General features: G+C 45.1%; 1 long non-coding RNA gene across 3 annotated transcripts; it reads left to right on the top strand.

The window, feature by feature from the left end:
- Positions 1-348: 348 nt before the first annotated feature.
- Positions 349-16,502, top strand: LOC112426383 (uncharacterized). 3 transcript variants are annotated; one of them, XR_011608170.1, is made up of 5 exons: positions 349-652; positions 3,300-3,444; positions 12,697-12,843; positions 15,727-15,889; positions 16,418-16,502. It is a non-coding gene; the product is annotated as an uncharacterized lncRNA (long non-coding RNA). The 3 variants fall into 3 exon arrangements; XR_011608169.1 differs by having other exon boundaries at positions 3,160-3,444; XR_011608168.1 differs by having other exon boundaries at positions 3,157-3,444.
- The last annotated feature ends 9,952 nt before the right edge of the window (positions 16,503-26,454 follow it).

Raw genomic sequence — 26,454 nt, 5'->3', positions numbered from 1 at the left:
AGTCGGCAAATGTGAAATCCCCAATCTGACGAGCAATACGGATTGAGTTTACACTGCTTCACACACTCTCTGGAGGCTCCTTAAAGATGTATGATGTATAAAGAATCAATTCCAACTGCAGAATGAATGCTGACGGGCACCATCAGCTCCTGTCTGTGTGTCTTCAACTCTCTCCCATTGGAAAAATCAATGAATCAGTAATAATATTGTCCCCTCCTGCCTGTAAAGGAAATCTGAGGTGAATCCCGAGGTTGCCATGTAAATTTCCTCATATTGTTGTTTTCCTTCCCCATCTCCCGCCCCACGCCTTTGAAAAAATGATGGGCTGTGATCCGTGTCCTAGTAGCAGGAAGCCTGTCGGACCCGACTCTTTGCTGACTCTTTCATCTCCCAGCAGCTCCAGGAAGCAACAACAACAAAAAAAGGGGAGTCTGTTGCCATCACCCCCATCCCAACCAGGCTCAGGAAATTTTCCAGGGCCAGGCTGCCTTTGTGGAAGCTATGTAAGGACTGGAGAAACACGTGTTCTCATGCAAACAAACCCCAAAACAAAACAAGAGATGCTGCCTTTGGACTGGACTTTGTCCAGCCTGGAGTCACAGTGCCAGTCAAGAGCCCCTCCAGAATACTTGCACCTGGATCTTCACTAGGGGTAAGTCCTTGTTCTTGATTCTAAATATTTATTTAACCAACAAAGCGCTCTATTAATTCCAGTTGAAGGGCAGATGCAGAGACAGTGTTCTAGTTGCTAACGCTGTGTGAGAAAGCACCCCAGAAGGTTGTAGGTGAAACAACTATCTTAAGATGCCGGCTGATCGGGGCTGGGGAATTTGGAAGGGCCAAAGCAAGGGTGGCTTGTCCCTGCTCTATGGTTCTTAGATAACTCAGAGGGCTGGGGGCTGAGACAGTGAAGGAAGGAGGACACACTTCCAGATGGCTTGTTCATGCACGTGGTTATGCACCGGGCAGGAACAGGGATGGCCAGAGGGCCAAGCTCAAACTGGCAGCTAAAGAGCCCGGAGGGGCAGCCCTTAGGGGAGGCGGTACCCACTGCCTGCCTTATAGACCCTGTCCCTACCATCACCTTGACTTGCTTTCTACTATCTGTCATTGGTGGGAGCAGTCCCTAGCAGTCCCAGATTCAAGGGAGGGGTATAGACCTCACCTCCCAAGGTGGAGTCAGTAACAAGGAACTGTGGGCCACATTTAAAACCATGACAGGCTAGTGAATGGCTTTTGGGGAGATTTATGGGTGAAGGCAGGAGGAGAGTCGTGGAGAAGCCCAGATTCAGTCATTCTAAGCATTCGTCACAAACGGGTCTATCATCTGGGTTTCAAATACAGCTCTCAGATGACTGCTCTTCATGAGGATGGGCACAGTGGCTCATGCCTATAATCCCAGCACTTTGAGAAATTGAGGTGGATGGATCAGCTGAGGTCAGGAGTTCGAGACCAGCCTGGCAAAAAAGGTGAAATCCCATCTCTACTAAAAATACAAAAATTAGCTGGGTGTGGTGGTGCACACCTGTAATCCCAGCTACTTAGGAGGCTGAGGCAGGAGAATTGCTTAAACCCAGGAGACAGAGGTTGCAGTCAGCTGAGATTGCCACCACTGCATTCCAGCCTGGGTGACAGAGTGAGACTCCATCTCAGAAAAACAAAACAAAAAACCAAACAAACAAACAAAAGCAAAGACTGCCCTGCGTTTCCTTGCAGCTGGCCAGAGCGGAATGCAGTGTTCTCAGGACTGCGAAGCTGGGTCACCCACACCTGGTTGGACTTGATAAGTGTCGTAACCTAACGAAGGGTGCCATTCTGTACTCTCCAGTGCCTGGGGGAGCCCCAATGGGAACGGATCCAGATGGTGCTGGGCCTGGGCCAACAGTGAAATGGGGGAGGACGGGTCCTTTCTCTCCTTTGTCCCTAACCTCCCCACTTCCTACTGCTGTCTGGCTCAGAACTCTCATGAAAAACCCAACTTCTTACACTGATATTTCCCAGAGGCCTAATTGTGCAACAAGAAATAAAAACACAATTAGAGAACTGAGGTCCAGCAGGAAATTCACATTACATAAATAAGACCTGGAGTGTGTAGGGGAGCGCCCCACCTCCCAGCCTTGTTAGTACTGAAGGCTGCGAGCACACAGCTCAGGGATCCTCTGATTTGGTGGATAACCCTTGTGAACAATAGTTCTCTGAAAAGGGATTTAGAGGAAAGAGACTTTATTCCTGTAAACAGTTTTCAAACTAGGGAAAGGCAGCCTTCGGTGTAAAATGAAGGCGCCTTCCAGACAACAAAGGAGGGGCTGGGCTTTTATAGAGAAAGTTCCTGCCCATGTTTCCACTCAGGTCCACTTATGCAAATAAAAGATTCAAACTTGCTTAATCTGATTGGTTGATGCTTGCTGAGTTCTGATTTGTTGACACAGGTCATAGTCTATTGGTTGGTTTGGGCAACATAAACAGGAACAGGAAGCTATGAAAGTCCCAAAGTTAAGCAGATGTGGGTTTTTCCGGCAACTCAAAATACACGCGTGACTTCTAGTCAGCAAGTTGCCGCTTGGCTCTAAATTGAATTTAAGCCCCGTTAGCCAGAGTGTGAACCTTGAGAGAGCCAGCCTTTCAAGGTTCACACTCTTCACATGGGCTGGAGATATTCCTATCATGACTGATTTTTCCATTCATCCATTGACAGACACTTGGATTGCTTCCACCTTTAGGGTGTTGTGGATAACACCAACATTCCTACAAACATGGGTGTACAAAAGGCTAATTCTCCTCAACCATGGTTTATGTAGCTAGAGGGAAAATGCCAAAAGCTGCATTATGAGAAACAGTAAAGTCAAAACTGGAAAGATGGATCAAAGCGTGGTGTCTCCCTGAAACCCCTCCTACTAGGCTTGAGGTGAAGGAGAAGCACAGGAAGAAAAGTGCCTCAGTGCTCCAACAACTTTTTCCAAAGAAACCCTCTTTCTCATTTCCAACTTTAAACCTTTTAAAGCTTTGACTGGCATAGAGCTAAGGGTTGGAAAACATCATCACTTCCCTCCTTTGCAAGTCTGTGTGGATAGTTGTATGTTATCCTCAAAGGTGGCCACCATCATTTCCTTCTCTCCTTATATGTGATTTCCTTCTCTATTGGCTTCATTCATCAAGAAGTAGAGGCGATTCCTGCTCTTCCTCTTTGAACTTGGGCTAGCCCTGTGATTTGCCTTCACCAGTTGGACATGGAGGAAGTGATACAGTGCCGGTGCTTAGCCTGGCCTTTGAGAGACCTGACATCTTCGGCTCTCTCTCAGGAGAGAATGCAGCAGGCATGTAAGAAGGCTGATGAATCAGACCACCATATTATGAGGAAGCCCAAGCTAGCCGCATGGAAAGGGCACACAGAGAGCGGAGGAACCAAACCAACAGAAGCCTGAAGTCCCCAGCCATACGACCCAGGTAAGCCACCTTAGCTGGTTCCCTGCTATGTGGTATTCCAGGTAAAGTCCCAGACTTTAGTCATGAAGGTGAGCCATTTCCTCTGTGCCCTGTACAAATTTCGGAGCCAAAGAATTTTGAGAAAATAAACGATCTATTTTATGCTGTAAAGTTTTGGTGCATCTTGTTATGCAGCAATAGAAAACCTAGAGCAGTGGTCTAGCACTTCATTTTGGAATGTGGGAATACTTAGTTTACTGTTTTATTCTTAGCCTTTTGAAACCTCAGCAGAAAATAAGACAAATAAAATCCCATTTTAACATCCTGCTACATACATTTCAAGATCATCTGTGAAAATGTAGATGTGATGCTTTGTTGACCTTTAGCACCCTGTCTTAAAAGACACTATCATCGGGCAGAAGCCTCTACAAACAGAATCTTTACAATCAGCAACAGGCTGGCTCCTGACACTTCGGGGGCTCAGGCAAGAATACAAACAGAGACCTACATACCACATGTCTAGATACTTAAAGGCTGTAAATCAAGCCAACAACCTATTAAATAAAATATGCTGTAGCTTGCTGCTTTGAAAAAAATACTGTCATGATGATCTTGAAGTCCAAGTTCAAATTTAGAATTCTCAACTGTCTGGAATTCCGCAGTGGAATATGGTGCTGTGGGGAGAGCTGGCCTTGGCTCCAGGCCTTTGTTCCAAGCTCACCCTCTGTTCTCTCATTCCTTCCGTGCTGCGGGAGGACTCATTCTCACCCACGGGGACATCCCAGCACACTCATCCAAACTCCAGTCACCAGCACACGCAGGGGTGTGATTCAGAAAGAGGAAAGTTATGTTCCCTTAGCTCTGGGGATGCCTTGTTCTGGATGGAGGCACAAAACTGGATAAGAGTCAGGGTTATTTCCCTAGAGTTGGGGGCTGTAGTACAGTTTAGCAAACTGCAAAGTCTTATGGAATAGTCCCTTACTTCAGACAATAGTTGCAAGTTTAGGGGTCCCCAGGACCACCCTCAAGTTCAATAATTCTCTAGAATGGTTCAGAGAACCCAAGAAAGCACTGTACATAGATGAGAGAGTGTGTGTGTGTTTGTTTTGACAGTTAAAATTTACACAAGAAAATTGATCAAGGGAAGAGACACACAGGACAAAGTCCAGTTGGGATCCAAAGGAAGAAGATCCTTTGGTTCTCTTCCCATGCATTTATGATCAGTGTATTGGTCCATTCTCACATTGCTGTAAAGAAATACCTGAGACTGGGTAATTTATAAGGAAAAGAGGTTTAATGAGCTCACAGTTCTGCAGGCTATATAGGAAGCATGATGCGGGCATCTGCTTGGCTTCTGAGAAGGCCTCAGGAAACTTACAGTCATGGCAAAAGGCAAAGAAGGAGCCAGCACTTCACGTGGCCAGAGCAGGAGGAAGAGAGAGAGGGGAGGTGCAACGCACTTTTAAACAACCAGATCTCACAGGAACTCACTCACTATTGCCACAGTAACACCAAGGAGCATGGTGTTAAACTATGAGAAACCATCCCTATGATCCAATCACCTCCCACCAGGCTTCACCTCCAACACTGGGAATTACATTTTGACATGAATTGTAATTGGGCAGCTCCACACTGTATCAGATGGCATTGCCTCCTCCTGGCCATGACAATGTACACAGGGTACAACCAACCAGGGATGCTCACCTGAGCCTTGGCTGTCCACAGTTTTTGCTTGGGGTCTATCACATACTACTCATGTGGGTGACCTTCAGTTTCCCCTTTTAGAGGCTCAGGCTAATAATTCTGGAGGTTGGAACTGATATAATGTGTCTCCAAGCCCCCATCATAAATCATATCATTAGACTATCCAGTGGCTAAAGTCCTCAGGCAAACAGAGACCCTCTTATTTGGGCAGGACATTCCAGTGGCTTGGAGATCACCACTCAGCGGCCGAAAGCAAAGGCCAAACTTCTCTTTCAGGAAGGCTAATCCTCCACTTCCCCAGGGCCAGGGTTGGGACCCTCTTGCCTAGAACTAGAATGATATTGATCAGAAATACTCTCAATGCATGACATAAACCCGAAAGGAGCAAGACAGCAGAAGAAATGATGTGGCTGCATATTGAACTCTCCAAGGACTCTACATTTAAATAGATGGAAGAAATGGAAGGAGAACCCCAGTCCAAGAAGAGATGCAAAAAATGGCAGTGCTTAGCAGGAAAAATATTGGGAAGGCCAGAATGAGCTAAGGCTTGTGAAAAGCACCAGCCCAAATGGGCTTTTTAGGGGGCAGGGGGAAAGACAGTGTCAGGCTAGAGTGCAGTTGCATGATCATGGCTCACTGCAGCCTCAACTTCCCAAGCTCAAGTGATCCTCCTACTTCAGCCTCCTGAGTAAATGGGACTACAAGCTGGGATTACAAGCGCATGCCACCATGCCCAGCTAATTTTTTTAATTTTAATTTTTGTACAGATGGGGTCTTGCTATGTTGTCTAGGCTGGTCTCGAACTCCTAGACTCAAGTGATCCTCTTGCCTTGGTCTCCCAAAGTGCTGGGATTACAGGTGTGAGCCACCAGGCCTGGCCCAAAATGGGCTTTTTAGCAATATTCCAAGAAGGAACACCAAGAAAGGTCTTCTCTGGGTGATGGTGTGATGCAGCAGTGTGGGAAATTGGCTCTCTTGCCCCAGAAAGTTCCATGAAGTAGAGGTATCTGGTCACTTACCCAGTTAGAAAAGCAACAAAGCTATGAGAAAATTAGAGCCAAAGAGAGCAAGAGGCTAAGGAGGGAAGGTCAAATGTTTGCAGCCCATCTGAATTTGGCTGGGAATCTGCAAAGCTCCCTTATTGCATTTTTTCAGAGTAAGATGGGGAAACGTAAAGTAAGAGACAGAATTGGCAGGAAAGTCACATCTGGTTGTAGAGCACCATGCTCCAAGGTGTCCACCTGGTGGGATCCTCCGTTGGTTGTTTAAATTCCTTATTTTATTGTCAACTTAGATCAAGAAATTGAAGCTATTCTTATCACTGCACAGATGACATGAAGCTGGGAAGGATCACTGATACCCGGGTAGAAGAATCAAGATTCAAGATCACAGGTTGAGTTCAGTGGCTCACACCTGGAGCCCCAGCACTTTGGGAGGTCGAGGTGGGAGGATCACCTGAGCCCAAGAGTTTGAGACTAACCTGGGCAACATAGCAAGACCTCATTTCTACAAAAAAATTTAAAAATTTAGCTGGGCATGGTGGCATGCAATTGTAGTCCCAGCTACTTGGGAGGCTGAGGTGAGAGAACCTCTTGAGCCCAGGAATTGGAAGATGCAGTGAGCCATGATGGCATGTGCCACTGCACTCCAGCCTGGGTGACAGAGTGAGATCCCCATCTCAAAAAAGGAAAAAAAACAATGGATCTTGGCAGAATATAACATAACAACAAAGGAAATTTAATTGTCATGTATGATAATTTAATTGTCATGTATGACAATGTAATTGTCATGTATGTATATGTATATATACATACATATATACAAATGTCATGTATGACAATTTAATTGTCACATATGTATATGTATATAAAAATTCTAAATTCAGATGGCTAATTTAAAATGGATTTTAAAATAAGATGCTAATTATTGTGAAATGAACACTTTCAGAGGCAACACGAGAATATATAAATTTGCATAAACATATATATATGTTTTGTATGTACAAGTTTAGGTTATACATGCAACCAGGGAGACTCGGCTTCATAGGAATTCATGTGAAGAACCTTGAGGGGTTTTTAGTTAACTTTAAGCTCTGTGTGAACCCACAGTATAGTTACTCCAAACTATAAACAGGACCTTAGACACCTTCTAGAAGACTAGCATTTCGGCTTTGTATTTTAACCATCAGGTCCAGAGAGAGGTGGTCCAAATGATAATGACTTTGGAAATGGCATCATTTAGGACTGAAAAAGCTCAGAGTTTTGAGACTGGAAAGAGAAGGCTTAGAGGAGACCTGTGGCTGCCCTGTAATATTTGAGGGGCTGTCACGGGGAGAGGGTAGTAGATTTATTCTATGGAACTCTGGAGTGGCAAGATTAGGATGTATGAATGAAGATTACAGGAAGAGTTCAACTCAATACAGGGAAGAAGTTTCCCAAATTCATGTCTTATATAGCAGTTAGCTTCCCATCCCTGGAAGTGTCCACCAGGGATATTGCAGAGAAGGTTTTTGGAATCCAGGGAGATACAATATCTGAATACAATGGAGGATTCTTAATGGTGGAAGCTTCAAGCATGGTGGCAGGCTGCAGTGCTCATCAAACTAGACCACGAAGGCAGCTGTTGGCTGCCTCTGCAGTAACGAAGGGATGGCTCTGGTCCCAGAACTAGATTACTTTTCCCCTTTAGTCTTAAAAGTTTGTAATAAATCAATAGCTTTGTTGCACCCGGACTGAGATTCTGGCTTTTCACATTGGCAAAAACACACTCTCATTTGACTGTAATGCAATTGGAATAAAATTAACTCACTTTCCATATGGTCAGGTGTGCAGAAAGCCCACGTCCTTCTTCCTTTTTCCTGGATTGGATTTTTTTTTTGTATGTTTCAACCATCTGCACTGTTCATGGTCTCCTATTTGTGACTGATGAGATGTTGAGATGGCCCAGGGGCTGCCTTCTTTTACTCATACCTCTATAAAACTCACAGCAGCTATAAAAACCAGCTATTTACTAGAAATTGTGCCTCTATATTTTCCATATACAAGATGTGGCACCTGCAAAGATATATCTGTGCTGACCTTGTAAAAGTTCAACTTGGCTTTTCTTTTCACTGCAAAGAGTACATTTGATGAGAATCAGATGGAGTTTGAGGTCATAAGTGGTAGTTTGCCAATAGAGTTTTACTTAAGAGATGGGAAAATAACAATAATAGATGCCTGTGCCTTCAGGCTAAGATGCTAATTATTGTGAAATGGACACTTTCAGAAGCAACATGAGAATATATACATTTGCATAAACTTAAGAAAGCTCTTGGGTGTTTTAGGGCCTACAGGGATGGATAAAATATTTCCCAAATATTTACAAGGCTGACTTCTCTGAGAATGAGGCTCATTTTTCCCTAACTGTGTAAATGCATGTGCTATTAGGGTTCTGGTAGACATATGCACAGCAAATCCTCAGAGGTTAACAGAAAAATCGGTAGATTATGCTCGTGCTGATAATGCTGTTTCCAAACTCAGATGAAGACAGAGCCTACTGTCTTCATTAGCTAACATTACTGCATCAAAATGAGGTTTACGGTGTTTGGCAATATGATAAATTATGATTGCATTTACTGTTATCACCCCCTCCAAGTCTTTTTTTGTTTTGTTTTTTACATTTAAAAATGTCCTTTCAATGTTTTACAGATTTCTAGGAGTCCGAGAAAGAGACAACCTCATAGATGACACATAGAGTGTTTTACTAAATCAATGAACTCTTGGTGGGTACTAGTAGGGAAATGTACTCTATCTTCTCAAAAGGTCAATCAAGAGTTTACCCATGAGGGACTCCCTTGTATCCACTTTGTTAAACCCTTAGATGAAGAGAGAATAGGGATAGCATGCATGTACTGCCATTGGAAGTTGTCTTGTGATGTGGCATCACAGAAACTTCCAGCTCTCTATGAGCACAGCCCCACTGTGTGCAGATACATATGTGTGCACACGGGTGCATCTGTGAAGGCTAGAGATGTGTGTAGGTGGACTGGGTGCTCCCCGCTTGCAGTGAAAATTAACCAAACACAAGGCTTTTTGGTTCTCAAATTCTACGCCATCTGAATTTAGAATTAAAAAGCGACTTCAGAAATGACCTTGTTGCATGTCAGAATCTGCTGGGGAGCATTACAAAAAACAAACAAAAAATAATACCTGAGCGGTAAACCAGACTGGAAGTAAGGTCCAGAAATTCTATTTTCTATTTTCTAAGCTACCCAGGTAATGCTGTTGTACATTAAGATAAAAGAATCACTGCTCTGGTCCAATCCCTTTTTCTTACATATTGAGGTCGACTAGTTAACTAGGGCCAGATTGGAGGTAGAATCTTTAGGTGTGTCCTTTTTAAATACAACTAACCCAGAAAGGGAAGAGGATAAAGTTAGTTGTTGGTGTCACCTGCCTTTCCACTCTTCCACATTTACTTCTTTGGTTGAATTCTCACTCCCACCCTAATCATCCAGTGCTGAGCCCTCCAGGTTCCTACTCTTCCCATTGCCCTTTAGTGTTTAAGAAAGACCCATTCACCATCACTGTGACTGCCATGTGTTGACTAACGAATGACAGCTCCAAGTATTTCCCTTCCCTGGATATTTAAACATATGTCAAAGCTTATAAAGTCACTTCACCGTTCTGGGATTTCAGTCTTATCGCTTGTAAATAGAGTTGGCCTTTCCAAACCACGGTTCTCACAGTGGAAGTGTAGGTATTAGCAAATGGGTAGAGAAGGAATTCTGACCCAAGGAAGGTAACTTTCATACCCTTGAAATCATACAGAGTGACCCCTGCTGCTGTACCTTGCTGTGGACTGTGGACTTGCCCAAAGGTGTGTTTAGTGCACAGCATTGATTTAGGGCCTGTTCTGTGTCATTAAGGAAGCCACGTCAAGGCCCTGTCCTCAGGGGTTTGTGCCAGCCTTCAGGCTATTCCACGATTATAAGCTCTTCCGTGCTTCCTAGGAATCCGAGTGAGCTGTGAGCCACCTCCATTAAAAAAGATAGGCTAAAAAAATGTATTTTTCCCTGAAGGAGAAAACAAGAAAAAATGGTAATGATTGTGCAAGAGGGAGAAAAAAAATTGTAGAATGTTACAGGGTGATATGGTTTGGCTGTGTCCCCATCCAAATCTCATTTTGAATTGTAGCTCCCATAATTCCCACATGTCGTGGGAAGGATCCAGTGGGAGATAATTGAATCGTGGGAGCGGGTCTTTCTCATGCTATTCTCCTGATAGTGAATAAGTCTCATGAGATCTGATCGTTTTATAATGGGGAGTTTCCCCGCACTAGTTCTCTTCTCTTGTCTGCTACCATGTGAGATGTGCCTTTCCTTTCACCTTCTGCCGTGATTGTGAGGCCTCCCCAGTCACGTGGAACTGTGAGTCATTAAGCCTCTTTCTTTTGTAAATTGCCCAGTCTCAAGTATGTCTTTATCAGCAGCATGAAAATGAACTAATTCACAGGGTTATCGATGAATAGTTACTGGCAGAGACTTTAAATTAAAAAAAAAATGTAACAACACTTTCAATAAGGATATATTATTTTCATAATAAGAAATCACAAATTCCTATTTTGAGAGTAGGTTCTGCACTGGAGGTTTGTGGACTCAAGGACCAAAAATCTAAGCTGTCTGATCAGCCAGACCCAGCTCACCTATAGATGTTCACATTTTACTGGCAGGGGTCCATTCTTGAGCTTGAGCTTGACTGCTGAAAGTACAACTGCTCTCATAGACGGAGCATGCCAAGCCTAACTGAGTGTTCATGCATGAGTGTGGCAGAGGTTGTAAAATTATTCCTTGGGAGCAAGTGCAGTAGATGGGAGGTGATGGGTCAAGGGAAACTGGGTGCAGAGGTCAAGGCAAGGCCAGGGTCAAGCAGCACTGGGGGCTGTCAGGGTTGCTGGGCTGTATTGCTCATTGCTGGCTTGCTGATGTTTTCTTACCGCCTTGAGTTCTGACAGTTGTTTGTAGCCTTTGGAAACTCACCTGCTCATGGCATGGGGAACTTCAGTGCAAGGTTTGCTCAGATCAGTTCACCAGCTCCAATAAGATGAAGGGAGCTGTTGCCCTCCAGATAGAATGAGTTAGGAAATGACAAGGATACCGTCCTTCCACAGAGCATGTGATATAAATGGCTCTATGTGCAGGAATTGCTGAGAAGCCGCAGCACAGGGTAGGGGGTGAGAGAATATGCATTGAAGGTTATCTTAGTGCCTAAGAAGTTCATTCAATAAATATTTAGGGAAACTGCACTTGAGATATATGCCTGACCCAAATGGACACAATGCCTTCCTCAAGGAGTTTACATTGTAGCATAGGAGGCAGGGGATAAACCACAAACCTAACAAATAAAGCAGCCATATGGAAGGTAAAAGGTGCTCAGTGCTGGAGATAACGCAAGGGAGGTCAGGAGGATGGGAACAAAGAGGATTCAGGCTCTGGGGCAGAAGTCATTCCCTGGGTTTCCTTTCCAAGTCTGGAGAAGGACAGGATGCAGCCAGAGAAGGACTGTGGATCACTGGGAGGAGGGCACATTCCCAAAGGGGAGTTAGTAGCAAATGGAGGGACAGAGATGGCCAGATCAGGCGTTTCTTGTGGGCTGGGGAGCAGAAGAAAGAGGCTCACCCCTTGCTGTAGCTGGATGACCTAATAAGGCTTCTTCCATCTTGCCTGCTTTGAGTCTGGCCTCCGAGGACTCCCTGTTCTCTCTGGCAGGCGCTGCAGAGCCCACAGTGTTTAGGATTTCTGAGTGCCACTGAGTGTTCCAGCCAAAGACCCCATGTGACTTTCCTCCAAGCATGGGTGAGGGGTGCAGGAAGGAAGGGAGGGAGAGGGGTGAAGGGGGAAGGGGAGAGGGAGGGGGGAGATACAGAGATGGGGAGGAGTGCGGGAGGGAGGAGGGGAGGGGTTCTGGAGGGAGAAGAAGGGTGCAAAGAGGAAGGGGGAGAGGTAAGGGTGCCAGAGGAAGGGGGAGGGGGTAGGGGTGAGGGAGGGAGGGAGAGGCATGCAGGAGGGAGGAGAAGATGGCAAAAGGGAAGAGAAGGGGTGCAGGGAGAGAAGGGGAGGGGTGTGGGAGGGAGGGAGAAGGAGGGTGTAGGGAGGGAGGAGGAGCTTCCCATTTCAGGCCTTGGCACCAGGCTATCAGCTGAGACAAGGTGGACAGGAGAGGGGTATCAGAACAAATGCTAGGGCCCAGCTGTATCTGGCCAGCTTTCCTAAAGTAGTTAAAACTAAGGAGAAAGGTAACTGAGAAGGTGAAGAAAATAAGAGACTACTGAAATAGGTGTGCTTTGTGGGACACCATGCCTTCCTCAAGGAGTTTACATTTTAGCATTATGAGGCAGAAGATAAACCACAAACTCTGTGGGGATTGGAGGCATTTCTGTCATGTTTTTGTATCAGTCACAGCACTTACTCTTCCAAGAGCTCATTTGCCCATGCAGCAGGGCTAGGGGCCCTGGGTGGCACCTCTTGCCTGGTCAGAGAGGGACTCCTCCACCTGGACAGAGGGCAACTGGTTTGTTTCCAATTTCTTTTAGGCTCTTAGCATGCTGAAGCTGGGAGGGAGCTTCGAGATGATGAGGGCACCAGGGCCTCGTGAAGGGCTGCCCTGGTGAACACAGGCCCCAGTACCGAATAAGTCCTTCCCGGTTCGAACTCGATTTTCACGGTGTCATTTTTGCGAGGTGCGTCTCTGATACGCTTCCAGTAAGTAAACGGCTGAAACAGAAAGTTTTGAGTTTGTTTTTTGTGGAGGAAAGGAAAGAGAGCATTGAAGAACACATTCAACTACTTGGGAGGCTGAGGCAGGAGAATGGCGTGAACCCGGGAGGCGGAGCTTGCAGTGAGCCAAGATCGCGCCAGCCACTGCACTCCAGCCTGGGTGACAGAGTGAGACTCCGTCTCAAAACACACACACACACACACACACACACACACACACACACTTAGAAGAAAAAATGTTCACTGAGAGGTGGGAAGTCAGGCCAACCAGGGAGAGCTTTGTCGCCTGTGAGAGGTTCTTACATCTAAACTAGGATGGGTTTAGGGGTGAGGCAGTCCACCCTGGAGTTGAGATTTTACACACAAGCTGTCTTTCTTACAATCTATACATTTCACAAGTAAGCCAGGTGCGGTCATTTGCATGTACCCACTTGCACAAGACCTGCCGGGAGCCTTCCGGCCAGGGTGAGCTGCATTCTTTCCAGGCACTTGTCCCAGGCAGGTGTGTTTCCCGGTGCCGCAGGTTAGAAACAAAGCAGGTTTGGACTGGTGAGGGGCTACACAGAGAGCACCATCTCCTGAGTCGGGGAGGTGGTGCTGGCCCCATCTTGGTCATGAATTCACTGTGTGATCCTGGCTGAGTTTCTTGGCCTCTGGGGCCCTTTGTTTACCACCATTGTAATGAAGGGGTTGGATTAGACCAGTTTTCTGGAAATGTGCTCATTGAGGCCCCAGATATCCCAGAGAAGCCGTGGCCCAGGGCAAGAGGAAGGCTAAGGAGAGCTCAGATGGAAAGTCCCCAGATGCTACCTGACTTCATCCACAGAACTGCCAGCTCTATAAGATGATGTAATACATATGATGTGATACTATAATACAATGATGGACTTCAGGGTAAGGGAAAGAAGAGTGCCACTGCCTGCTAAGTTTGGAAACCCCTGCATCAGGTCCCATCCATGATCCTATTATTCATTAAATGGTTCCAAGCAGTGCCAGAGGAGACTGGCAGTGTTCACTTTGCTTATTTGGAAGCCTGAACAAATGCCAAGAATTCACAGTCAGAAAAACACCCTTTGGCTCCACATTTATCTAGAGAGCAAAACAAACGCACTTGACAGATCCTGCAGGTCTAACAAAACCCCGGTGTGGCAGAAACCCTCCCCGCTGCTCCATGGTATTTATTATTTCCAGCAGATTCTACACTTGCTGTCACCAGGACATACCTAAGCAGAGCAGGTCAGGGCTGACCCCTGGGGCTGTGGGCAGAAGCCATGGAAAGCCTCTGAGGGCCACTGGCTTTATCATGAGTAGATGCAATATGTGCGTGACTGTTTACGTGGAAATGAAACATCTGTGACACATGGCGACATGGAAAATCCCACCATCATACAGTCAATGAGAACCCCAAATTCCATGTCATGAAAGCAGGGGTTGCATTATTGAAGATTAAATGAGATGACCCAGGGGTGAGCCTGTGTGGCTGGTTGAGGAAGGTGCTGGGGTCAAAGTCCTTCTCGGGCCAACGGCTTTCTAGGACAATAAATGTGTCATTTTCCTCCCCTGGCCTTCTCCCGTGTGGAACAAGAACAGAGCTAAAGATGTGGTTCCTTGACCAATTATACTATATTTAAAATGACATTTTTAAGGGACTTTACTATTAGGCCTTAGTAAGGAATAATCTGAATTTCAGACTGCAAGGCTAATGTGTGAGATCGAGTCACTTGGCCAATTCAGCATTTACATCTCAGGATGGCTTTCTGGTTCTTGATTTTCCTCATCAAATACAATTTTTTTTTTAAATACAGGGTCTCACTCTGTCACCCAGGCTGGAGTACAGTGACACGATCATGGCTCACCACATCCATGACCTCCCGGGCTCAGGGGATCTACCACCTCAGACTCCCAAGTAGCTGGGACTACAGGCAACCGCCACCATGCTTGGTTAATTTTTATGTGTGTATTTTTTGTAGAGACGGGGTTTCACCATGCTGCCCAGGCTGGTCTCAAACTCCTGGGCTCAAGCAACCCACCTGCCTCAGCCTCCCAAAGTGCTAGGGTTTCAAGTGTGAGCCACTACACCTGGCCAACAAATACTCAAAGTCAGCCACATGCCTGGCATTATTGTAGAAGCTTGCTTCCCATCAATGAGCAAAACACAAAATTCCTACCTTGGAGGAGCTTATATTCTGTGTCATCATTTACTTATCCCTCACTTGGGGGCCCAGCTCTCCCGAGGGGCTGTGTTACTTGGGTGTCTGTCAGGGGAAATGGTAGCATGGAGATTGTGGCTGGGTTGTGGCATCAGATACCTGGGCTCAGACAGAGCCTTTGGTTCTCTCCTTACACAGCTTCCATCGACTCTGCTCATCTCTGTTTCCTTGTTGTTAAAGGGGACAGCAATGGCACAATTCTCATCTGGCTGTGTCGATGATTAAATAAGGTGTTTAATCCTTGATGTGGCGCCTGGCACTTAGTAAGTGCCCATAAAGTGGGTGGCTCATGGCTATCACTCCTGGGCCTTGTTCTCACAGCGGCATTCCTGCTCCTGTGTTTGCCCTCTGTTTGGTTACCATGGGTGCTGTGTTTGTGCAGAGCTTCAGCAGGACTTGGTGCTGCGAAAATTCATCTTGCCTCTGCCTGGTGATCTGGTGAGCAGGTGCTGCTGTCTGTAAGAGGAAGGGGCCAGCTGCCCACGGGACAGCAGCAGCTGTCTGGCCTCCCCAGGCTGGTGGCCAGGGGGCTGCCTTCCCCATCAGGGGTGGCACCCACTCAGATTACTTTTGCTTTTGGGACTCAGCCGGACGTCTGTTTTGGGTGAGAGGATGCATGCTCTTCCTTCCCTCCAGGATGCCCCTGTTTCAGGCTCTCTGCAGCAGTCCTGCCTTGAATTGGCCGTGTGATCTGAGGCTGGTCACTTAACCTCTCTGGTTATCCATATCCTCATCCATAGAATGGAGATAATCATTCTCACCACTGAGGGATGCTGTGAGGATCGGGCAAGGCCACAAGGTAAGGACTGGATCAAAGTGAGGCACAGCATGAGCTTCCCTCACTCCAGCCACACAGCAGGATGCTAGTCTGTGCAAATCTTTGCCAAACACATCTGATCTTGCCAATTGTCTTAGTCTGTTTAGGTTGCTGTAACAAAATCCACAAACCAGGTGGCTTATAAACAACAGAAATTTATTTCTCACAGTTCTGGAGGCTGGAAAGCTCACCGTTGAGGTGGCTGGCAGATTTGATGTCTTGTGAGGGTCCATTATCTGGTGCGTAGATGGTGGCTTCTTGCTATGTTCTCACCTGGTAGAAGGTGAGAACCCCAGGCAGCTCTCTGGGGTCTCTTTTATAAGGATACTCATCCCATTCACAAGAGCCCTGCCCTCATGACCTAATCACCTCCCAAATTCCCCACTTCCTAATACCATCACCTTGGGGATTAGGTTTCAATGTCTGAATTTCGGGGGAGACACAGACATTCAGACCCTAGCACCGACTCTCACTACTTCTCTTAATATTACCTTATATGCTTCATTCCAGTGTGACCTTTTAGCATGTTCGGCCTCTTCTGTGATCCTGAAGTCACGTTTGACACTGGCGGCATCCACATCCGTTGGATGGAAAGCTTCTCCAAGCAGGGGCCTCTCCCTTCCTCTTTACAGAGCCCAGCATGCAGGAAGTATGCAGCATGTGTCTGTTCCTAGGTGGACAAATGCATCCTTGAACGAGGAGCTGGCACCTCTCTCTTGAAGATCTGTTTATTTCATGTCATGTAAGGGCATTGTTTCTGAAACTATGGCTAAATTTAGACTTTCCTTCTGCTGGGAGTCATGGGATGGGTTAGAAATTTATTCCTAGCCAGGCACAGTGGCTCATGCCTCTAATCCCAGTGTTTTGGGAGGCTGAGAAGGGAGGGTGGCTTCAGCCCAAGAGTTCTAGACAAGTTTGGGCAACATAGCAACATCCTGTCCCTACAAAAAATGAAAACAAAAATAGCTGGGTGTGGCAGGACGTGTCTGTAGTCTCAGCAACTCAGGAGGCTGAGGTGGGAGGATTGCTTGAGCCCAGGAGGTGGAGCCTGCAGTAAGCTGAGATTGCACCACTGCACTCCAGCCTGGAGTAGACAGCAAGACCCTGTTTCAAATTGAAAAAAAAAAAAAAAGGGATGCTGTATTAGTCAGCTCTTACACTACAATAAAGAAATACCTGAGACCGGGTAATAAAAAAAGAGGTTTACCTGGCAAATGGTTCCGCAGGCTTTACAGGAAGCATGATGGCTTCTGCTTATAGGGAGGCCTCAGGAAACTTATAATCATGGTGGAATGTGAAGGGGAAGCACATGCACATCACATGGCTGGAGCAGGAGGGAGGGAGTGAGGGGGCAGGTCCCACACACGTTTAAACAACTGGATTTTGTGAAAACTCTATTATGAGAATAGCAAAGGGGGAAAATTCACTGCCATGATCCAGTCACCTCCCACCAGGCCCCACCACCAACACTGGGGATTATATTTCAACATAAGGTTTGGATGGGGGCACAAATCCAAACCATATCAAATGTACTCCTGGGCTCTTACAGGTACAACCAAGTAGCTAAGTCTGGGGCAGATTTTGGCTTGGAGTCTTGGAGAAGGTTCCGGTTGCCATGTTTCTTGCCTTGCCAAGCCAGCTACCCAGAGGGTCTAGTGCCCCAAACATCCCACAGCCTGGCCTGGGATGCCCCATGCTACGTGCTCCCCCACCTGGCTGTCCTGCCCTGTTCTTGCCTTCAGCAGCTCCCAGATGCTCTTCTTAGGGACTACTGATGACATTCACAGTAACTCAAAAGTGCTTCACCGTTTTGGAAATTGCAAAGTAGATGGGGTTCCACAGACAACACCAGGCAAGGGAACCTGGTTACTAAAGCCAACGGAGCATCAAGGTTGTCTTAGGATAAATTATCCGGAGTTCCAACTTGCACTTGATTATTTGAGTGGTAAAATGAAGATATTAATACATACTATAGGAAATGCCCTGTTGGAATGAACTGTCAGGTTAATTGCTTTAATCCTCTATGCCCCATTATTGGTGAGAATCTGGTTATAGTCAATCACAAAGTAAGAGTCAACAGACCAATCTGAGCAGGGAGAGTGAAGTGATAAATATACAGATGCTAGGTGCTGATGAAGGCTAATGATGAAGGCCATTCGTAATGCCACTAGGATTTTGTGAGACTGAGTCTGTGGCCCAGTGAGGAAATCCGTCTCACCATACTGGTTTTCCATAGGCTACCATATGGCATCATTTTAAAGTCAGTGGACCTCAATTTCTCTTCTATGGTGATAGAACTAAAGGATGTCATTACATAAGGGGTACACTCAGGCTGTGATGTTGTTAAATAAGGCCATGGCCCTCAATAAACCATGCCTGCCAGTATGCACATTCTTGGATGCATATTGAATCTGCGCTGGTTCTGTGATTTGTTTTAACCAATAAACTGTGATGGAAGTTACACTATACCAATTCTGGGCTTTAGCCTTAAGAAGGCCTTACAGCTTCTGCTTTTGCACTTTGATACCCTGAGCTTCTATGTAAGAAGTTCACCTACCCTGATGAAGGGATCACATAGAGAGACCCCTAGAGGGGCACTCAGGGAGGTCAGAAGGAAGGGAGAGGCCCTGAGACAAAATGGATAGAAAGACCAACCATCCCAGCACCCCAACTGAGCCCAGTTCCTAGCAGACTCTTCAGCTGAATGCACTGATACAAGTGACCTCTGGTAAGATCAGCAGAACAACCATTCAGCTAAGCCCAGCCACAATGGAAGAATTACAAGAAATAGTAACAGAATTGTTATTTTAAGTCACTGAGTTTTGGTGTAGTTTGTTATGACCAAAACAACCCAGTTCTCAGGACAAATATTTTAGCTTCACCTCTCATGTGGATATTTGAGTATATGACCATCTGTATAAGTCTGAGTTTTCCAGAGAAAGAGAAACAATACTATGTGTGTGTGTATATAAAAGATACTTATTTTAGAGAATGGGCTCGTATAATTGTGGAGGCTTGGTGAGTCCCAACATCTGATGTGGGAGGCCATCAGGCTGGGGGTTCAGGAAAACAATTACAGTTTGAGTCCAAGGGCAGTCTGGTGAAAAACCAGGAAGGGCTAGTGTTGCAGTTGAAGTCTGAAGGCAGGCAGTCTCATGGGGAATTCCCTCTTGCTTGAGGGAGGTCAGCATTTTTTTTTTTTTTTTTTTTTTTTGAGACAGGGTCTCCTCTGTTGCCCAGGTTGGACGCAGTGGCACAATCGAACTCCTGGACTCAAGTGACCCTCCTGCCTCTGCCTCCCAAGTAACTGGGACTGTAGGCTTGTGCTACTCGGCTAATTTAAATTTTTTTTTTTTTTTTGGTAGAGATGAAGGTCTTGCTTTGTTGCCCAGTCTGGTCTCCAAATCTGGAGGTCAGCCTTTTGTTCTAGACTTTAGTTGATGATTGGAGGGGGCCCACCCACAGTGCAGACAATGTACTTTACTAAAAGTTTGCAGATTTAAACACAAATGTCATCCAAAAACACCCTCACAGAAGCATCCAGAACAATGTTTGGACTACATATCTGGGCACTGTGGCCCAGCCAAATTGACATAAAATTAACCATCACACCATCCATTGGCAGAAAATAGGTTTTCTTTGATTTCACCCAGAGGTCAGTATGTGATTTTTGAAGAGAGAACCAGACCAGAGAATAAAGAGACTTGCATTTTAATCCAACTACTGCCACTAACATCATCATCAGCCAACCTAATTCCTCTGAGCCTCAGTTTTTCCCACTGGGTTAATTTTAATTTTGTTTAATTTTGTGGTGTTCTTTCACCTTATTACCTCTTACAGGCAACTTTGGCAAGATGTTTATTCTTATAGGCAAAATTCACAGAAACCAAAAGCATGTTCTTAAACACCCTGAGGATCTGGGACTTCATTGTTCTGTGCCACAGATCAGAGGAAAGTAATTTTGAAAGGATCACAGGTTATTGGATTGTGTAATTTTTAAAAATTTCAACAGTAAATACTTATGAAATGTACTGTGTGACTATGTAATTTTCATGTAGACACCTTAAGTAAATATCCTTTGTGAACTCCCAAAATCTGAGACGCGTCTCAGTTAATTTAGAAAGTTTATTTGGCCAAAGTTGAGGACACGCGCCCACTGACACAGTCTCAGGAGGTCCTGATGACATGGGGCCAAGGTGGTCAGAGCACAGCTTGCTTTTACACATTCTAGGGAGACATGAGACATCAATCAACATATGCAAGATGAGCACCGTTTCCGTCTGGAAAGGCGGGACAACTGAAAGAAAAGGCAGGAAGACTCCAAGGGTTGGGAGGGGGGAGCTTCCAGGTCCTAGGTAGATAAGAGACAAATAGTTGCATTCTTTTGAGTTTCTAATTAGCCTTTCCAAAGGAGGCAATCAGATATAGATTTATCTCAGTGAGCAGAGGGGTGGCTTTGAATAGAATGGGAGGCAGGTTTTCCCTAAGCAGTTCCCAGCTTGACTTTTCCCTTTAGTTTAGTGATTTGGGGGCCCAATATTTATTTTCCTTTTACACCTTTGAAGATAGTAAAAATACTCGTGAACACATAGAGGAAGAAATTCTCACCAAGGAGGAACATTGGCCGCTTTGGTTGAGGGGGCAGTAGTGAGACACGGTGGCCTCCTCTGCAAAAATTCCATCTCTCCCCTGCTGGGTAGAGCCACATTTAGTTTGGTGGTTGGACCCCATCTGTGCTCCAGGGTGGGACTTGATTGATCTAATGCCAGTCAGGATAATCCTAGCAATCAGTTCAGAGGAAGACATGTGGCTTGAATTGTTCCAATCAGACTGCAACTCAGAACGCTTTTCTGGTTCTTGGGGTAAAAAAAGATTTCTTCTGTGTGGTATGGTAAGTATAAGGATATGAGACTTAGGTTAACTGCAGCAATTTGCTACCAGAAAGGAAACCAACCTAAGGGATAAGGCAAAATATGGAAGAGAAGAGGACCAGAAAATTACAGAAAAATGGGGCCAGAGCCTTGATCAATGCAAACTGGAAGCCCATTGGACCTCTGAGCTTGACAAGCCGCTTTCATTTTCTCAAACATTAAAAAAAAAATAGAGTTAGGATCTTCCTCTGTCACCCAGGCTGGAGTGCAATGATGTCATCATAGCTCACTGCAGGCTTGAACTCCTGGGCTCAAACGATCCTCCTGCTTCAGCCTCCCTAGTAGCTGGGACTACAGGTGCAAACCACCATGCCTGGCTAACTTTTTTATTATTTGCAGAGACAGAGTCTTGCTGTGTTGCCCTGGCTGGTCTCGAACTCCTGACATCAAGTGATCCTCCTGCCTCAGTCTCCCATTTTAGGCCATTTTTGAGTTAGAATTTCTATTATTTCCAACCTTAAGCATCCTAATTGGTACCTGATACACCCCATCTACTTTTCAAGAAGAGTCAAAACTATCAACGGTTTAACCTTAGTCTCCTCATTGGTAAAGGACACTCGGAATAAAATCACTTTTCTCTCTGAATTGTTTGAGATATTATAATTCACCCATGAGCTTACATGGAAGCAGAGTTCCTGCTGCTATCAGGCTGAAGGTTACACCTTTGCAAAGTTTCCAGGACAGCAGAAAAACAAAAACAAAAGCAAAAAACCTTCAGATCACTGGCTCGCAACAAATTCAAGGCAGGGCAGACAGAGCAAGACCATTCATAAAAAATCCATTGAGTAGAAATCCACTTTCTATAGTGTATGTGCGTTTGTTCTAGTTCCACTTCTTGGGCTGCGATGAATAAGTCGGATCCTTATTCTACCAAATAACTCTTGTTTTTTGTTTTTTGTTTTTTTTGCATACCAGTCATTGACAACCCCATCGAGAGGCTCCTCATATGTCATGTATGTTTTTTGAAGATCAACTGCATTGAGATATAATTCATATATGATAACATGTACCCATTATAAGTGTACAGTTCAATGAATCTTGACAAACATCTCCACTCGTGTAACAACTACCACAATCAAAATGCAGAACACGGCCGGGCGCGGTGGCTCACACCTGTAATCCCAGCACTTTGGGAGGCAGAAACAGGCAGATCACTTGAGGTCAGGAGTTTGAGACCAGTCTGACACTGTCTCTACTAAACAAAAACAAAAACAAAAACATTTACCCGGGTATGGTGGTGAATGCCTGTAATCCCAGCTACTCTGGAGGCTGAGGCAAGAGAATCACTTGAACCCAGGAGGCGGAGGTTGCAGTGAGCTGAGATCGAGTCATTGCACTCCAGTCTGGGCAATAAGAGTGAAACTCCATCTCAAAAAAAAAAAAAAAAAAAAAAAAAAAAGGCAGGTGTGGTGGCAGGCGCCTGTAATCCTGGCTACTTGGGAGGCTGAGGCAAGAGAAGTGTTTGAACCTGGGAGGTGGAGGTTGCAGTGAGCCGAGACGGTGCCATTACACTCTGGCCTGGGCAACAAGAGCAAAACTCTGTCTCAAAAAATAAATAAATAAATAAATAAATAAATAAATAAATAAATAAATAAAGCAGAACGTTCACATGTCCCTCTGCAATCACCTCCCCCACCCATATTGGCCCCAGGCAATCACTTTTCTGTTTTCTGTCACTCCAGATTAGTTTTGCCTTTTCAAGAATTTCCTATAAATGGAATCATATGTCATATTTTAAGCTTCTATAAAACAAATGGAAAACCCAGAGAAACCCCATGCATTGGAATGGGGTCTACCAATCCGGATCTGGATCTGCTTGGCCAGCTTTTCTTGGCACTGCTCAAATTGGAGACAGACTATCCTACAGGCACAGCTCTTGCTCCTCCCTGGCTTGCGGTCCCACCACACTCTAGCTCAGGCTTCTCTCTGTGGCACTCTGTACTCACGGCTATTTCTCCCTCGCTCTTGGAGCTGCCTTTCCCTTCTTGGCCCACATCTACCAACTGGAAAAGAAAACAAAAAAATGAAACCCCTGGAAAGGCATCTTTGCTGGAGAGTCTGCTAATCTTTGGGGAGAACCAGACAGGAAGCACGTCCCCTCGGTTCTCACTGACATCCCAGATAATGTAAACTCCCCACTTCCTGTACAGCTGGCTCAGGAATTGGCCTCTCTGACACAATGAAGGAAGCTTCAGTTTCTCATTATTTAACAGTTGGACACCCCTTTGCTCTCCTGGATCCTAGGGCTATCTTTCCCTCTTTTGTCCAGGGTTTTGTTTTCTTTCTTCATCTCGTTCACCTTCAGATTTAAGAGAGTGTGAGAGAGAATGATGGTCTAGTCTTCTAATCATTTCCTCTTCTCGCTAAACCTGTCTGGTTTTTCATCCATATACAGAAGATTTTTTATGACTGAGTAGACAGAAATGGGCTTCTGGAGCCCAGCTATCATTTGACATATTGTTGTTATTCTTCCCAGTAAAAACACTTCCACAAAAGAGCAACTGGTGGTAACTGAATATGTCTGCAGAAAAAAAGAAAATAAATATGCAGTACATTTCAACATGAGAACATTTTCCCACCTCTGGCTTCCTGGTGTATATAGTGCAGGCAGGAGGGAAATGTCCCTTGCCTTATACAGTATAAAGGCTAGACCAGTGGTTCTCAAAATGTAATCCTTAGGCCGGTGGCATCAGTGTCACCTGGCATATTGTTATCTATTGCTGCATCGCATGTATCCTAAAACGCAGTGGTGTTAAACACCAGTGAACATTTATTATTTCTCACAGTTTCTGTGGGTCAGGAATTTAGCTTAACTGGTTGGAGTCCCATGAGATTATAGACAAGATGTTATCCAGAGCTGCGGTCTCATCTGAATGCTTTATGAAATCCATTTCCAAGGTGGCACACACAGGCGGCTGGCAAATTTGTGCCAGGTGTTGGTGAGATGCCTCATTTCCTCCCTAGGTTGCTCACGTGTCCTCCAGACACGAGGGTCGGCCTTTCCCAGAGGGTGTGATCCAAGAGAGAGGGTGTGGAAACTGCTGTGCTTTTTAAAGCCTTGTCTTGAAATCACATGGCCATCTCTTAACATCGAACATGGTTAGAAACAAGTCATTTAATGTAGATCACACTTAAAGGGAGGAAAAGAAGCCTCCACCTTTTAAAGGGAGGAACGTCAAAAAGTTTGTGGACGTATTTTAAAAATAACACACCTGGCCAAGAAATGCATTTTCTTGGGCCACACTCCATACCTACCGAATCAGACACTGTGGGGTTGGGTCCATCAATCTGTTTTCAAAAGTCCTCTGGGTGATTTTGGTGCTGGCTAAAGTCGAGGAACCACCAGGTTGGACAGAACAACACTGAGAAAACCTCAACTTACTTGTAGTGCAGCCTTACCAGCCAGGGCTACCTTCTAGAATCTAGAAGCTGAGTTTTCATGAATCCACTGAGAGATAATGGCCTTACTTCAAGTTAATCCATAGCAAAGGTGCGGTAGGCAGAATGATCCCCCACACCCCCACAATGTCCATGTGCTAATCCCAGAAACCTTTGACTATGTCACCCTCCATGACAAAAGGGACTTTGCAGATGTGATTAAGTGTCTTGAGGTGGGATATTAACCTGGATTATCCAGTAGGGCTCCAGTTAATCAGAAAGGATTTTTATAAAAGAGAGACAGGAGGTCAGAGTCAGAGAAGGAGAGGTGATGATGGTGCAGAGTTGGATAGGAATTTGAAGATGCTACATTGCTGGTTTGGAAGATGGAGGAAGGGGCCATGAGCCAAGGAATACAGCCAAGCCCTAGTAGCTGGAAAAGTCAAGACCACAGATTCACCCCGAGAACCACCAGAAACAACGCAGCCTGGCTGACCTATTCTTGACTTCGGAGCTCCGGAACCGTCAGATAATATGTGTGTGTTGTTTTAGGCCACTGAGTCTATGGTAATTTGTTACAGCAGGAACAGGAAGTTTATACAAAAGCATTCTTGTCTGAGCTTTCCTTTTGGTGGAAGAGGGATAAGAGTAAGAGGAGGGGATGGTCTGCTTCCTTAGATGTTTCCACCAAAAGAATAGACATCCATTTAATTGCAGATTCTGTACTTGTATTTTTACTTGCAGAAGCGAAATGCTCTAGAATGGAGCCAGTAGCCATATGAGAAATCAAAACTATTGCAAATTAAAAATTCAGTTCCCAGTCTCATCAGCCACTTTTCAAGTGCTCCATAGCCAACAGGGTGAGTGGCTAATGCATTGGGCAGCCCAGATATAGGGCATTTCCACCCTTACAAAAAGTTCTATTAGATAGAGCTGCAGCCTTGAGCTCCTAGGCTCAAGGAATCCTCCCACCTCAGTCTCCTGAGTAGCTGGGACTACAGGTATGCACCACCACATCTAGCTGATTAATTCTTTTTTTTTTTTTTTTTTTTTTTTTTTTGAGATGTGGTCTTGATTGGTTGCCCATTCTGGTCTTGAACTCCTAGCCTCAAGCAATCCTGCCTTAGCCTCCCAAAGTGTTGGATTACAGGTAAGAGCCACCATGCTTGGTTCCTTTCCTAATTTTAAATAAGCTTTTGCAAAATATTGTCCCACATCTTGGCCATGGTTATGAGTACAGGTGGGTACTACTGGACCCTTTTAGCTCTGGAACTTGTATTTACTTGCTGTACTCATTAGCTAGGTTTTAAAAACCGTACTTTAGGGGCTCCTAGGGATTAACCGTACTTTAGGGGCTGCAGGAACAAAAACATGGGGGGTGAGGGAAGCACATCTCCTGGAAGTCATTTGGACAAGATTCCTTCTCACTTAAGACCACAACTAGAAGCAAGAAGTCATTTGCACTTGAATATTGACCTAGACTTACCATCTGGAGTTTCTGTATTTGTGAAGATTTCTTCAAAAACTTGATCCAAATATTATTTCAGAGGAAGCAAGTTAATTTGAAACATAGTATATTAGGTTTAGGATTAACTCAGCTATTTTGTATTTATATTCCCAGAAACATTGTATTATTTTCCATTGAAACATACAAACACACCCACACCCACCCACACAGATTTGTACTTTATGGAATACACTGTACCTGTCTATTGCAGAGAGTTTTATGGTGCTTCTAGCCAAAACCGATAAAATTTGGATAAAAACGGAGTCTTTGGTAGTTTCTTTCAGCCATATAATCCCAGCCCCTAAGGGCGTCTTAGCAGAATTAACAACCCCTTTGGTTCAGGAGAGGCTGATTGGCAAACTGATAGGAACCCCACATCTGATCGAAGTTGCTAAACTTCTCATATTGAGCGTTAAAAATGTTAAATGTGTTGAGATCACACTTCTTGCCTCTGACAGCAATCTCACTTTATCGGATATTATCATTATTATTTATGATATTAATAATACTATCATTATTTATTATTATCAGATGCTACCTCATTATTAATTATATATAAATTTCCCAACTAGAGCAAAATTCTCTGGGAACAGAGAGTGTGCCTTGTGCTTCTACCTGTCTTGGGCAGAATAAACTCTCAACAGATGCAGGCTGGAGTGATTGTCACTGCTGTTTTAAGAACAAGAGCCTGTCTCTGTCTGTAGAGTTTGCCTGGGTCACGCAGCCTTTGC

The sequence above is a fragment of the Macaca nemestrina genome, chromosome 9 (assembly GCF_043159975.1).
Source record: "Macaca nemestrina isolate mMacNem1 chromosome 9, mMacNem.hap1, whole genome shotgun sequence".
Taxonomy (NCBI): domain Eukaryota; kingdom Metazoa; phylum Chordata; class Mammalia; order Primates; family Cercopithecidae; genus Macaca; species Macaca nemestrina.
This window is presented reverse-complemented; position numbering and strand designations above follow the sequence as displayed.